Source organism: Anarhichas minor, unplaced genomic scaffold (assembly GCF_050575085.1).
Source record: "Anarhichas minor isolate MPS153535 unplaced genomic scaffold, ASM5057508v1 ptg000014l, whole genome shotgun sequence".
NCBI classification, from domain to species: Eukaryota; Metazoa; Chordata; class Actinopteri; order Perciformes; family Anarhichadidae; genus Anarhichas; species Anarhichas minor.
This window is the reverse complement of record NW_027466460.1, coordinates 6,238,864-6,251,749: the sequence shown is the minus strand read 5'-3', so window position 1 is coordinate 6,251,749 and position 12,886 is coordinate 6,238,864.

The following is a 12,886-nucleotide window of genomic DNA, read 5'->3' as shown; positions in this document are numbered from 1 at the left end:
ACTGAATACGCAATGAAAGGAGAGCGATAACGAGGGACAGGTGACAGCGGGGCTAATGAGGGACAGGTGACGACAATCAGGGCGGGGCAGACAATCACACAGGCGGGAAAAACAAAGAGCAGGAAGTGTGAAATGAGAGACAAAGGTGACTACATCCATCCATCTATTCATCTATTTATCTATCTATAAATCCGTCTATCCATATTTGTCTATCTATCTATCCTGTTCTCTCTGTCTCCCATCACTTTCTTGGCATTGTACTCACCAACAGATCCAGCTAAGCCCTCCGCAGTCCACCTTTCATTATATAACCAGAAATAGATTTGAGTCAAGAGTTTTTCCACACAGAGAGCCCACAATACAAGCTTTTCCACTCTCTGTGACACAGGCTCTAGACAGCAATTTCATTTCTGCCTGTGTCCAGTTTCATTCAATCCATATCTGTTTTCCCAGTTGACATGCATGCACAATCATGTATGTGGCATGTGCGCACACACACACACGGACACAAATTGAGGAACACAAGCAGTTCAGTTGCATGAGACAACAGTGTATTATTTCCCCCATGACTTTGAATGGCAGGGTTGAGTAGGAACATTGAACCAGATGCTCTTTAATCCTGTAATGAGAAAACCAGCCAACCACACATGCAGGCACACACGCACACACACACACACACACACAGAGACCGAATAATCTGTGAGACACAATGCGGCTCTTTTAATCCTGATCCCCCTCTCCCTCATAATGATGAAACTAAGACTCCCTCTACTCTATTGCAACTAATCATTTATCTGTTTATCTCACTACGCACACTGAGAAACACAGATTGCCTTTGTTCTGCAGTCTGTTCCATCCTAACAGGCTGAGAGGAGGACTGACAAGCTGGTGAGCAGAGAGACAGACAGATGTGCAGACAGACAGATGCACACTGATCTGGGGTCAGAAAGCGCCAGTCAGTCCATTCGTACTTAGCAGTCAGGATTAAGTTTGGCAAAGTATATGGGGCACGTTTTATGTTCATGTCTTCTGAAAATGTTTGCCATGTGCATGTTCAGTGTATACATACATGTATATCGGTGTGGTTATATGTGTGTCTGCAAGTATGCATGCAACGAGCAACCAAACAAACAGAGTCCTGTAACCAGGCAACTGCTTCACTCCTAAATCTTTTAAAACCTCAGATACTGTTGCCATTGTTTTAGAAAGTGTACACACAGAGACACAAACACACACTTGGATGCCGACGAAATCCCAATGTGGCAAGTGTGGTATACTTAGAATATAAACACACCATTTCTAAGCTGCAAACAATTTCAAACATATTCTCTCCCAGGCGTGCTGGTATCCAGAAACAGGCGACAGCGAGAGCACATCACACGCTTTGTTTAGGCCTAACGATTGAGACGGGGAGATGTTGGACGGATAGATAGATACTGCATGTATGCTAAGTGAAAGGGTAAGGGGGGAGAGAGAGAGAGAGAGGTGAGAAAGGGAGGTAATCACAGTTCCACCCAAACAGATCTTTCTCCAGCATGGCTGGGCTAAAAATCAATAGCACTTCTCCTTCTCCCTTGCTCTGTCACCAGCGCTACCCAGAACAAACTTCAACACACACATACACACACATTGTTGACAGATAAAGCACGCACACACATAGACAAATGCATACACAGCAGATGATGCACACAACACTTTAACATGCTCACACACGGAGTCATGCTCGTGGGCCCTTTAACTGCCACCAGATATGAGGGTTTGATCAATACAGTAATATCAGTGTTTACACCAGCCACAGTCTCTCCTCTGCTCCCACTTTTATTTTATTTTCACCTTCTCATTCCTGCCCAAGAAAAAAAAAATCGTACACCCACATTTATCATAAATGTGCAAAGCCCTCATACACACGTAGTTAGCCTTTTTGCATGTGAATGGTTCACACACACAGACAGAGAAACAGCGGAGACGGTCAGTGTGAATAGGAATTAGTCGGTTTCCGTTCTAGTTGCATACGAGTGATAACATGCATATTAACACGCAGTTTTTGTTATGCATTTACCAAGAGTGAGCCTTTGTGCGTCTCTGTCTTTGCATTTATATCCTGGTGTGTGTGTGTGTGTGTGTGTGTGTGTGTCAGGATAATGGCTTGTTTGTTTATTTGCCGTTTGACACCGGTCCGCCCTCTCCTATTGATTAGTGCTCCTGCCTCTCTCTTTAGATCTCCTCCCAGTTGGCTGGTTATGAAAACACTATTGTTGGAGAGACAAGTACTTTGCCTAAAGGCTTCAAATGCTCTGTGCTGTGATTTCACAGGTGGTCATAGCAAGGCATATCCAATATCCATGGGTGGAATCGACCACAAAACACCAGTTGTTGTTTCACTGAACCAGTAGTGCCTTTCTGCTACTCATATTAGCTAACACTTCTTGGTTTTCTACTGCCCTCTCATTCTCATTTTCATTCCTCTACTGAACACACCGTTCACCCTGACAGCCATTCAGACCGATCTGGTGCCTGATGTCTGTAGGCTGGTTGAGTAGGTGACATATTGCGATTTGTCTGGTGAGTATAAAACAAAGTACCCCCGGTGCTGCCAATAAATCTATGGAAACCATTAGCTGGTGCCTTGGGGACTCAACTTCATCATTTAAAGACACACTTTCCAGCCATGCTCCATCCAAATTCTACAGACTTCCATTGTGCTTGTGCATGATGTTTCTCAAAGTCCTCTACTTTCAGTGATAGATTACGGATAATCTCTTTACAGCCTTAAATCTGTTTCATCTATACCTGGCATCTAAACCCAGGTGTTCACCCTGTGGCCCACAATGCAACTGAAACACTGAGCTTTGCAAGAGGGTGTTGTGATCGGAGGGATATTTATCCACCTTTTGAATGATATGCTTCATCTATTTGGGGGGAAATTTGAAGTAAACAAAGCTAATCAGAGCTACTGGGGGGAAAAAAAGAAGTCTTCTTCACTGTCTTATCCTAAATATTTCCCCCTAACCTATCAGAGGACGAAACATCTCTCCCCTATTCTCTCCTCCTCCATCCCCCACTCTGTAGTCTCTCTCCACCACTCAGTCCTATCTCCATCTTTTCTATTTCCTCACCGCGCTTACCTCTCTATCCCCTCAGCCTACCTCCATCCCTTGAGGAGAGAGATACTATCTGTTCACCCCTCCCCCCCCCCCCCTGCACCCCTGTCCTCTTGACCCCCGTGAAGGACAAAGCAGCCCAAGCCAGCAAATTTAGCTAAGGTCTAAACGCTTAAGAATATTCTCCTTTTGTTCTTTGTCCTTCCTTGAAACATACCTGCACTGGACAATTTTTCCTGTCACCCAAACTCTTTGTGCACCTCTAGGGCCTCATTTTTGCGAGTCATTAGCATGTATTACTGTCTCCTTTGCCTCTAGCGTCAAGTCAAACTCATCTCCGGAACTTCATATCTATCTATCACAGCTCCAGAAAAAAAAACCTACATTGTCAAACGCTCAGCAGAGGCTCATGTTAAGATAAAACGAAAGGGTGAAAAATCAATCCAATGCCGCACTAATTTGCGAGAGCGGAATGAGGACGAGTGATGGAGTTGAGAGAGGACACTCGCGAGCCTGAGAACTCAGCTAGCAGTGAAACCCAATGTGATGGTTTACGAACTGCCACAAAACGAGGAGACGAGAGGAGACTGTGATTATTCCAGCTGATGAAAGACAACATGAGAGCTTATGAATCTTTAAGGGCACAAGGGAAGGAGACAAGGAGATTAGAAGAGAGATGTATCTGAACATATGGAGAGAACAGATAATTATACCCAATGTAAACAAAAATAAATCAATCCTTTACATCCATCAAAACAAGCAGTGTTTTGACTGTTTACGTGCCATGTGTCCATTCCAAAGGTCTGTTTGACAGATCCAAAAACATACTAAGATTTGTCCTAACTAACCGCTCTTCAGTGCCAAATTAAATTCATCGGAGGCAGCACAAACACAAAGAGATTTCAAATTGTGCAGGTTGTTTTGGCAAAAGAGCGTTGTGCTTAGTAGCCAGGCTGCTATTTTGTCAGCTGACTATTTAACAATCTGTGTGCAATGTAGTTGTTTAAAGAATAAACACATCACGGGTGGGGTGGCCTCAGTACATCTCGCTCTCATTCATACATGCATATCTCAAGGAACAGATGAATATTTGTCCCACACTCACAAAGCCACTGGTTGAGAAACAACGCTGCTCCCAGCAACACACACTCCTTCCTGCACACAAAATAAGTCCGACACACACACACACACAAAAAAAATGCGTCCCTGTGACACCAAGGACGCCAGCATCATCCATAGAACAAAACAGTGGGACCACTGAACCTCACCTCTGACTACACTAGGTCAACTGCATCTTTATTCCAGAAATCAGCCCTATTAATAATTCATACAACTCCATCAATATTTCAGTCATAAGCAGTCGTATTTCTGTCCTGCCTGTAAGACTAAATCTTTAATGGCCAACGGAACTCTTAAAAACAACACAGCAGAGAATTGGTGTGCGTGTGTGTGTGTGTGTGTGTGTGCGCGTGTGTCTGTCCGTCCACACATGTGAGCCGCTGACCCTGAGCATGTCAGCACCCTCTCATCACTATATATCAGGCCCCATCCTCAAATCACTTCTGCAACAGTGATTTAACACTCTGGGCGGCGCAGTCAATGCTGCTGATTAAAAGGAAATTAGTCTTTATTTTTAAACCGTATCATCAGTTCAGACTTATCTTTAGGGCTCGCTGGGAAGTACCATGATTTCATGCCGAAATTGCTTTTTTTGTGCAGCTATCAAGTTTTCAAAGCAATTTACTGGAAGTGTAATGGCTTTCACATTGTTGTGTAGTTCATAAAGAATGTCAGGCTTGACTTAAGGCTGCAGTGACCAGGGAGCTTCGGAGCAATAAACAACACCACTATTCTAACTGCACCAAGATGAGAAGTCAGAGAATTGTTCTCCTTGTATGTCAGCAGACGCTTTAAACCATGCATGTCCAAAGTCCGGCCCGCGGGCCAATCACGGCCCGAGGTCAGATTTGATATGGCCCGCACCTTCTGTCTTAAAATGCATTATTTATGGCCCGCCAGCACAGTCAAAACGGAATGAATAAATCATACAAATTCAACATGCAATTCCTCTTTTTACCTCATGGTGGCAGCACCACTCTGTAACTGTCTGGCTGTTTGAAATTGGCTCTGATCCTTGAACTGTCATGTTACGGCAAGTAAAAAAAAAGGAAAGTCGATAATAAGGGCCGCCGCTTCCAGGAGAGGTGGAGATCGCAATATTTTTTTCACCGAAAACCGAAACAACTGTGTCTGCCTAATTAGTCATGAGACTGTTGCCTTGTTTAAGGAATATAATGTAAAGAGACACTACGAGACCAAACATGCTAATGCTACAACAAGCTATCAGAGAGTGACCGAGCTAGAAAAGTGAAGCAACTCCAAGATAACTTGGCCACACAGCAGCGGTCCTTTTCACATGAAAACATCATCAAAGTAAGCTACCAAGTGGCCATGGTAATTGCTAAACATGACAAACCTTTTACGGAAGGTGAGTTTATCAAAGACTGTGTTATGAAAATAGCAGAAAACATAATTGCCCCGAGAAGAAGACCGAGTTTGCTAACGTTTGCCTGGCTCGTAACACTGAAGAGCTATCATCAGATACTAAGACAACTTGATTTGTTTCGTTAGCCTGTTTCATGTGTGTTGAACTTAAATGTGAGACAAGTTTTCATTACCCTCACTAAGTCATATTTAAGATTGTCTTGAGGTGAGAATATTGATCGGTTTCTATGTAATTAGCTTTTAGATGGCTTGTTCTTTGTGTTATCTGACTTTCAAGATGTGAAAGAAAGGCAGAATAGTTGTTGAGATGTGTTCATACATGAATGCTTACATTTGGTTACATTGCTATTTGCTGTCATTGAAAATAAAATGATTAAATAACAATGTATGTATAGGCTACTTGTATTGTTTAAAATAATGTCAGCAGGGACTGTTGGCCCTTGGGCATTTTCACATTATCTAATCTGGCCCTCTTTGAAAGAAGTTTGGACACCCCTGTGGTAAAATAACAATGTCAGGAAGTAAAGTGACATTTTTTTATCAACCTGACAAAATTACGTTCTTGTGGGAAGAAAAGAAAAGAAAAGGCAACAATGTAACTTCTTTACATTCTAATAGAATGTAAAGAAGCTACATTGTATCCGAATGTAAGTTCTTTACATTCTAATAGAATGTAAAGAAGCTACATTGTATCAGAATGATTCTATTGAAGTTATTCCTTTTTTAAATGTTTTAGACGAGTCACTAATCACTTTAAAATAGTGATTATAGCTGATTTAACTTACAGACATGAGATTGATCTTCTCATGTCACTCGTTTTATACAATGATATAAATTCATCCCCGTTTTATCTACAAGGCTACTTGTATTGTTTAAAATAATGTCAGCAGGGACTGTTGGCCCTTGGGCATTTTCACATTATCAAATCTGGCCCTCTTTGAAAAAAGTTTGGACACCCCTGCTTTAAACTAAGCCAATTAGGTGGCATAAAGATTTCAAATGACTGCATGGTTTAACAACGAACAACAAAAAAAGGACGGAGATGCTGCATTTGATTTAAAATAACTCTTTTAGAGGTGAATGGGGCAGTGCTGACAACACATGTAAGCCATAGCAGCGTCACTAATATGAGAGCTTGCAAAATTTCTTCACAGCTCCCTGGTTTCATTGTCATCAGTATTCACTGACCAGAATGGATGAGAGTAATAGCTGGTAAAATGGTCTGACTGTCACAGAGCAAATTACTTTCATTTTAATGCAGCACCATCAAGCAGCGAAAGCCACTGACATGTAAATAGGAGACAAGAAAAAAAAAAAGAGAAAGGCACTGACACATAAGTCATTGACATGTAAATACCAACGGAGGGAGATGAGAGCCGACGGAGAGAGAGAGAGAGGAGAGAAGCAGAGAGAGGGATAAAGCGAAAGAAGGCTGTTGAGTTTTGAAGTGCTGTAATGGTCCTCATTCTCATTCAGGTGTAATTTAAATGAATAGGTGGGCAATTTGATTGATAGAATCTTGGATGAGGCTTTCGGTTCTGAATATAACACGTGAAGAATGGAAATAACACTCTGCTCTTTATGAGCATCCCTCTCCCTCGCACTATCTCTCCTCTCCAGCCAAGTGCAGCGCCACCCATGTGAGACAGAGTTGTACATGAGTCACATAATATCCTCTCTTTGCACCGAAATGGCTTCCTCAGCGTGTCAAGCTCTGTGCTCCATTGGCTGTCTCCGTTGCATCTCAGGCCTCTGCCAGTATGAGTGATGACAGGGAGCAACTGGCTTCCATTGGGATCTAATCAAATGTGAGGGCCCATGCGGCTGCAGCCTGATAGAGAGGCGCTTTAACAGAGCTGCTCAAGGGAGACTCATCCATCAACCTGCAACCAACCAAAGAGCACTGGGCCACCGATGGCAATGATGGAGAGCTCGCTGACTGACTCAGTGGTGGTGTGTGTGAGTGTCTGTCTGCACATGCTCGTGCATTCGTGAATACGTAGGTGCAACAGATATACAGTATATGAGACGAGATAACCATGTTATCCCCTGCTTAAACCCCAGGCTTTAAAATGAGTTATGTTTGAGGGTAGGGATATCTGATATCTGACAAGTCCGGTAACACAGTTACTTGACATCAGGAACACGGAAGCAGCAAAGAGCATGGCTCATGAAATGTAGTGTCAGTATCACTGTCTTATCACTGACTGGAAGATATCAGCCATCCCTTAATGCAGATAGGTGTCCATTGTTGTCTTCAGATACACCGTGTTCTTAGGATGCCACACGTCATTGTTTGGGCTTTCTTCGAACTATTTCTCAATGGGTGAATCAGCAAAATGATATTAGCAAGCTTTTTTGTTTTGATTTGTTTTTGAAACCAGGCAAAATGTCTGTGGGAAAACTCCAGATATGTCCAGTTTACCTTGTTTGAACTTTTAACTTTTTCTGTGGAGTGAAGAAAAATGAAAGAAGACTGTGTGAACAATAGATTCTGAGAACAGATCATGACAAGATAGACTCTTTACTTAGCTTTTGGGAGAACAGACAGAAATATGAAAGGAGAGAAAACCCAGAGCAAAGGAGTCAAGAGAGGAATGCAGTGAATGATCATCTGATAAGGATCAAATCATTTACTGAGTTCAAAATAAGGGATAGGGTAGAGGGTGTGTATGTGTGTGTGTGTGTGTCTCTTACTGTTTCTTTATCAGCGCAGACAGCAGGCCTATGAGGTCAGTACCTAACCACAGTGGAGGTTAGATGTCTATCATACTATCTTCCAAACCCCCTCCTCTATCTTTCCATCTCACTACAGGCCTCTCTCTCTCGGCTACTGTCTGAGATCTGCTGCGGGGTAAAGGGCTCAGATAATATCAGTGATATGTTCATAGGTATTAACACACACACACACATACATAGAGAGGAAACTATTTGGATTTTGTTGGCTAAAGTAAGTAGGCATTGGAGGTTTAGCAAGGGCACCAGTGGGTGTTGTGTTTCTAATGAAGCATGGCATTGACTTTATGTTTATTTAGTGCTTATTTATTGTTTACTTAGTCACATTACCTCTCTGCTGTGTCCCTGCAGCGACACAGCTATAATTCACTCCCATAATTAAATATCTGGCTGAAAACTCAAAAGCCTGATTTTCTCCAATTGAATTCCCAATTCCTCACAGATACGCTGCATCAGCTTACAGATTCACTGAGGCCCTGGCTTGGACGATTTTTGGAAGCAGGGAATGAAAGTGCATATTGGGAGAGAGAGGAGAGGATGGAAAAGGAAGTCGGAAGGAATTGCGGGAGTGGGGGGGGATTTGAGAGGAGGGATAGGAATTCAAGGAGGAGCAGAAAGTAAATTAGATGGAGAGAATTGGATCAGAGAGAAGCTGAAAGATGTAGATTTGTGTGCCAGGACAACATTTGGCCAACTCGCTCTTTCTGGCTGTTTTCCAGGCACTTAGAGATGGGTGACACACACTGGCATCTGTCTCTTTGTGTGTCAGTGCATCGTGTGTGTGTGTGTGTGTGTGTGTGTGTGTGTGTGTGTGTGTGTGTGTGTGTGTGTGTGTGTGTGTGTGTGTGTGTGTGTGTGTGTGTGTGTGTGTGTGTGTGTGTGTGGTCACTGGAGTTTAGAGATTACCTTGAGAAGTGAGGCCAAACTGACAACAGCTGTTGACATACAAACCGTATGACATTGATTTATTTTCTGATTCTAGCTTAATACCCCTTCCTAACTCCTTAACTTACACACACACAGTTATAAGTCAGTATGATTGATATAAAGGCTGTCATTCTCTCTCCCTTGCTGTCGGGCTTCTCTTATCTCCATGGTGACACAGTGACAGGCTTCCATCTATCCCAAACACCCTGACACACACACACACACACGCACACACATACCTACACACTCACGCACACATATAGTACAAATGCTTGCAAACATACACATGTAATTGCATGCACACGCACGTATATAGCACAGGCCAATCATATTTGCTTATTGCAATTAATAATTACCTCCAATTGTCTCTTTCTTTTTGGCTTTGTCTAAATTTGAGGCTGCCGAAGGGACCCTGTTTCCACACGGATCATTTAACCTTCATTTGACTCACTCACACACGCACACACAGCATGTTGAATTCTACCAAGGCTTCCACCAGGGCACATCTGTCATGCTGGGACAAGAGATTTTAAGGGGGATTTAATCAGAGTTACAGCTGGATATATACTGGGCCAGAATGACGATGGCAGCCCGCCTCCACATAAGAAACGTCAGGAAGGTATATACACACACACACACACACACACACACACACTAGATATAGAAAGATCTTTGAAACACAACTCAGAGCTTTTTAAAGTTGAAACTTCAGTCAGCAATTCCATCAGTTGTTGGTTGAGGCATCGGGGTAGAGAAAAAAAAAGGCTAGAAAGACGGAAAGAAAAGGAGATAAGCATGAAGTGACCAGAGATTATGGAATACCACTACCCTCTACTGGACATATAGGTTACATGCAGAATACTTTCTTCCTCACTTTATTTTGTTTCTTTTACTTACTCACATACACCCATCTCATGGTACTAGTTACACTGACCACCAAGCAGGAGCTGCCCTCAGTTGTATTGATCCCCTACCCTTTAGAACAGGAAACCTTTCACTGGACTTCGAAAAGAGCAAAGAAAGTCAATGAAAGATAAAGAGTTTAAAGCCTTTTGCAGAGTCTTTCACAGGCTGATGACGATGAGTCATCTCATTACGTGCACAAAGACTGTATACTTGTTCCTGTGGTCCTTATCTTGAGGGTGACAAGGCTACATGCAGCTCAGTGCTTTCGGAAGAAAAGCAAATATTTTTAGCTTTAAGAGCAAAGTACAAACTGCAGCGCCTCGCTCTGCTGTAATAAGACCAGCCAAATCCCTAAATACATGTTAGTATTTGGGTTATTTTTGTTCAAGAGAACAAGGCTGTTTCTCACTTGGTTTCACAGTAACACAATTCAAGTGTGAGCACATTCAAAAGATGCATCAGGTCAATCTCACTTGAGAGGAAAATAAGATTATCTTCCACTGTGCAATGATCTCACCAGCTTAACTGAAGTTCCATTAAACTGATCTTTTTCTCTTTTTCCATTACATATACGGTTGAGGTCAGTTCAGCTCTGGGTTGATGTAGTTGAGGGAAAGTCTTTCAGTCCTTTCAAACAAGTTGCAAAGAAATAGAATACACTTCTGGGAATATTATAGGTAGAGCTCTTGGTATATATGTGCTGTGACAGAGATGAATAAACACTGAGGGAAGGCCATGGCTCATTTAAACTAATCCAAGCTAAATCAACAATCTCAAAACTGGCACACACCCTTAGGTGTCACGCTAACACACACAACCAGGGGCGTCGTTAGGCCTAACGATAGGCCTAACGATAGGCCTAACGATGCCCGAGGACATTTTCTCAATCTGGACCTTTTGGAATTTTAGTTGAATACCACTGCAACAGCCTATCATCATACTTAACGATATAAACCCCGGGCACTAGGATTGATCTATGAACTGTCTGAAACAATGGATATCCGCGGCCCCAAATGGGCCCCAAAAAAAATTGCCGCGCACTTTGCGCGCAAACATGCCACTCCCCTTGGGGCTAAGCCCCTCCTCTCTTTGTATCCTAGAAACGCCCCTGCACACAACCATGCAGAAACTCGGTCCAACATCCGTGATGCAAACGTGCAATCCCCACTATATCCTTTCAGCCCTACTCTCACATAAAGACTGTGGATGTCTGTGTGCAAATTGGAGCACACCCTGTTGTCAAACTATTAGCAAATCCATCATTTCTTGTCCAAAGAGGGATGACTCTTGCTCCATAGAGTAAGCCCACTTAGTCCCTCACAAAGGGGTTAATTGCTCCTGATGATTGTCCGTTGAGGTGGAGAGGAAAGGTAGATAATAGGCACTTACAAGGTCTGAGGAGGGAGGGGTTGGCTGAGGATGAATGGAGGATGTCATGAACGATGCCCACTGTGCTTTCTGAGATATCGGATTCCTCATCAGCAGAGGGCCGCCCTCTATTTCTTCCCCCCCCCTTCCTGTCTCAGTTAACGGAACAGTGCCTGATTTGGCCACCAGCGACAACAAAAGAAAACAACTTCAAGAACGTAAATTAAACATACCTGCAGATGCTTTTGTGTGTGTGTGTGTGTGTGTGTGTGTGTGTGTGTGTGTGTGTGTGTGTGTGTGTGTGTGTGTGTGTGTGTGTTAGGTCGGCGGGCCCCTGCAGCCGCTGTGAATAATTAACAGGGCCAGTGAGCGAGGTAGGGTACCAGACTGCGTGTTTTGTTACCGCGGCCTCACTCAGCACGAGCATACATCATTAGATAACCCTATCTATCCACCCGGCTTGTGTGCATGCGTCTGTGCAGTTGGCAACTTTAGATGATTCTACCATTCGATACCTACAAAACCTCTTTGCTGCCTGGTAACAATTCCCGAGAGAAAGCCTATACATCCCCTATCAAACATCCCCTATCAAACTGAGACTGACAGCATCACCTGCTGTAATCAACATCCGCCTTGACAGGTCTCAAAAACATGGACTGTATGCACTTGTTTGTTCAATATTGCTGGTCAGTGGCACTGATAACATTCAACATCCAATTATCTACTAAGGACAATATAATTAGAGATAATTTAGTACAGTACTTTACAATACACCTTTTTCTTAACTTTTCATTCACTGTTTCATCCAACTTCTTTAAAGTTATATCTCAAAAATGAAGACAATCCAATGGCAACTTTCTGAGAAGAAAAGATTCAATCATCTCTGCAAACAAAATATGTCATTTTTATTCAGCATTAGTTTTTTGTTTACATTGTTCTATTTACAACATGGACACACATGACAGGAAATTTGAGGACTATATGTAATTTTAAAAATCAAAGTAAAATGAAGGATTAAAAGGAAAGTGAGTGAGTGGAGACATCTATTATTTAAGGAGGAGGAGGAAAAAGACTACAATGAATACAATGACAGCTAAATACACCAGGAAGTCAAGAGTAAGACAAAGAGGTGGACAAATGGAACAAGCAAGTGCACTATTGAAGACAGAACAAAGAAAAACTTCAAGCTGATGAAATGCAAACGCCTCAAGAACAGAGACACGTCAGAGTGCAGAATCAGTGGAGACACAAGAGAGGAGTTAAGGATGGGCGTTGGTGGACATTTAAACTATGTGGGCTATACATTAATACTGAAAATAATAAGGGAAAAACATGTATCTTCA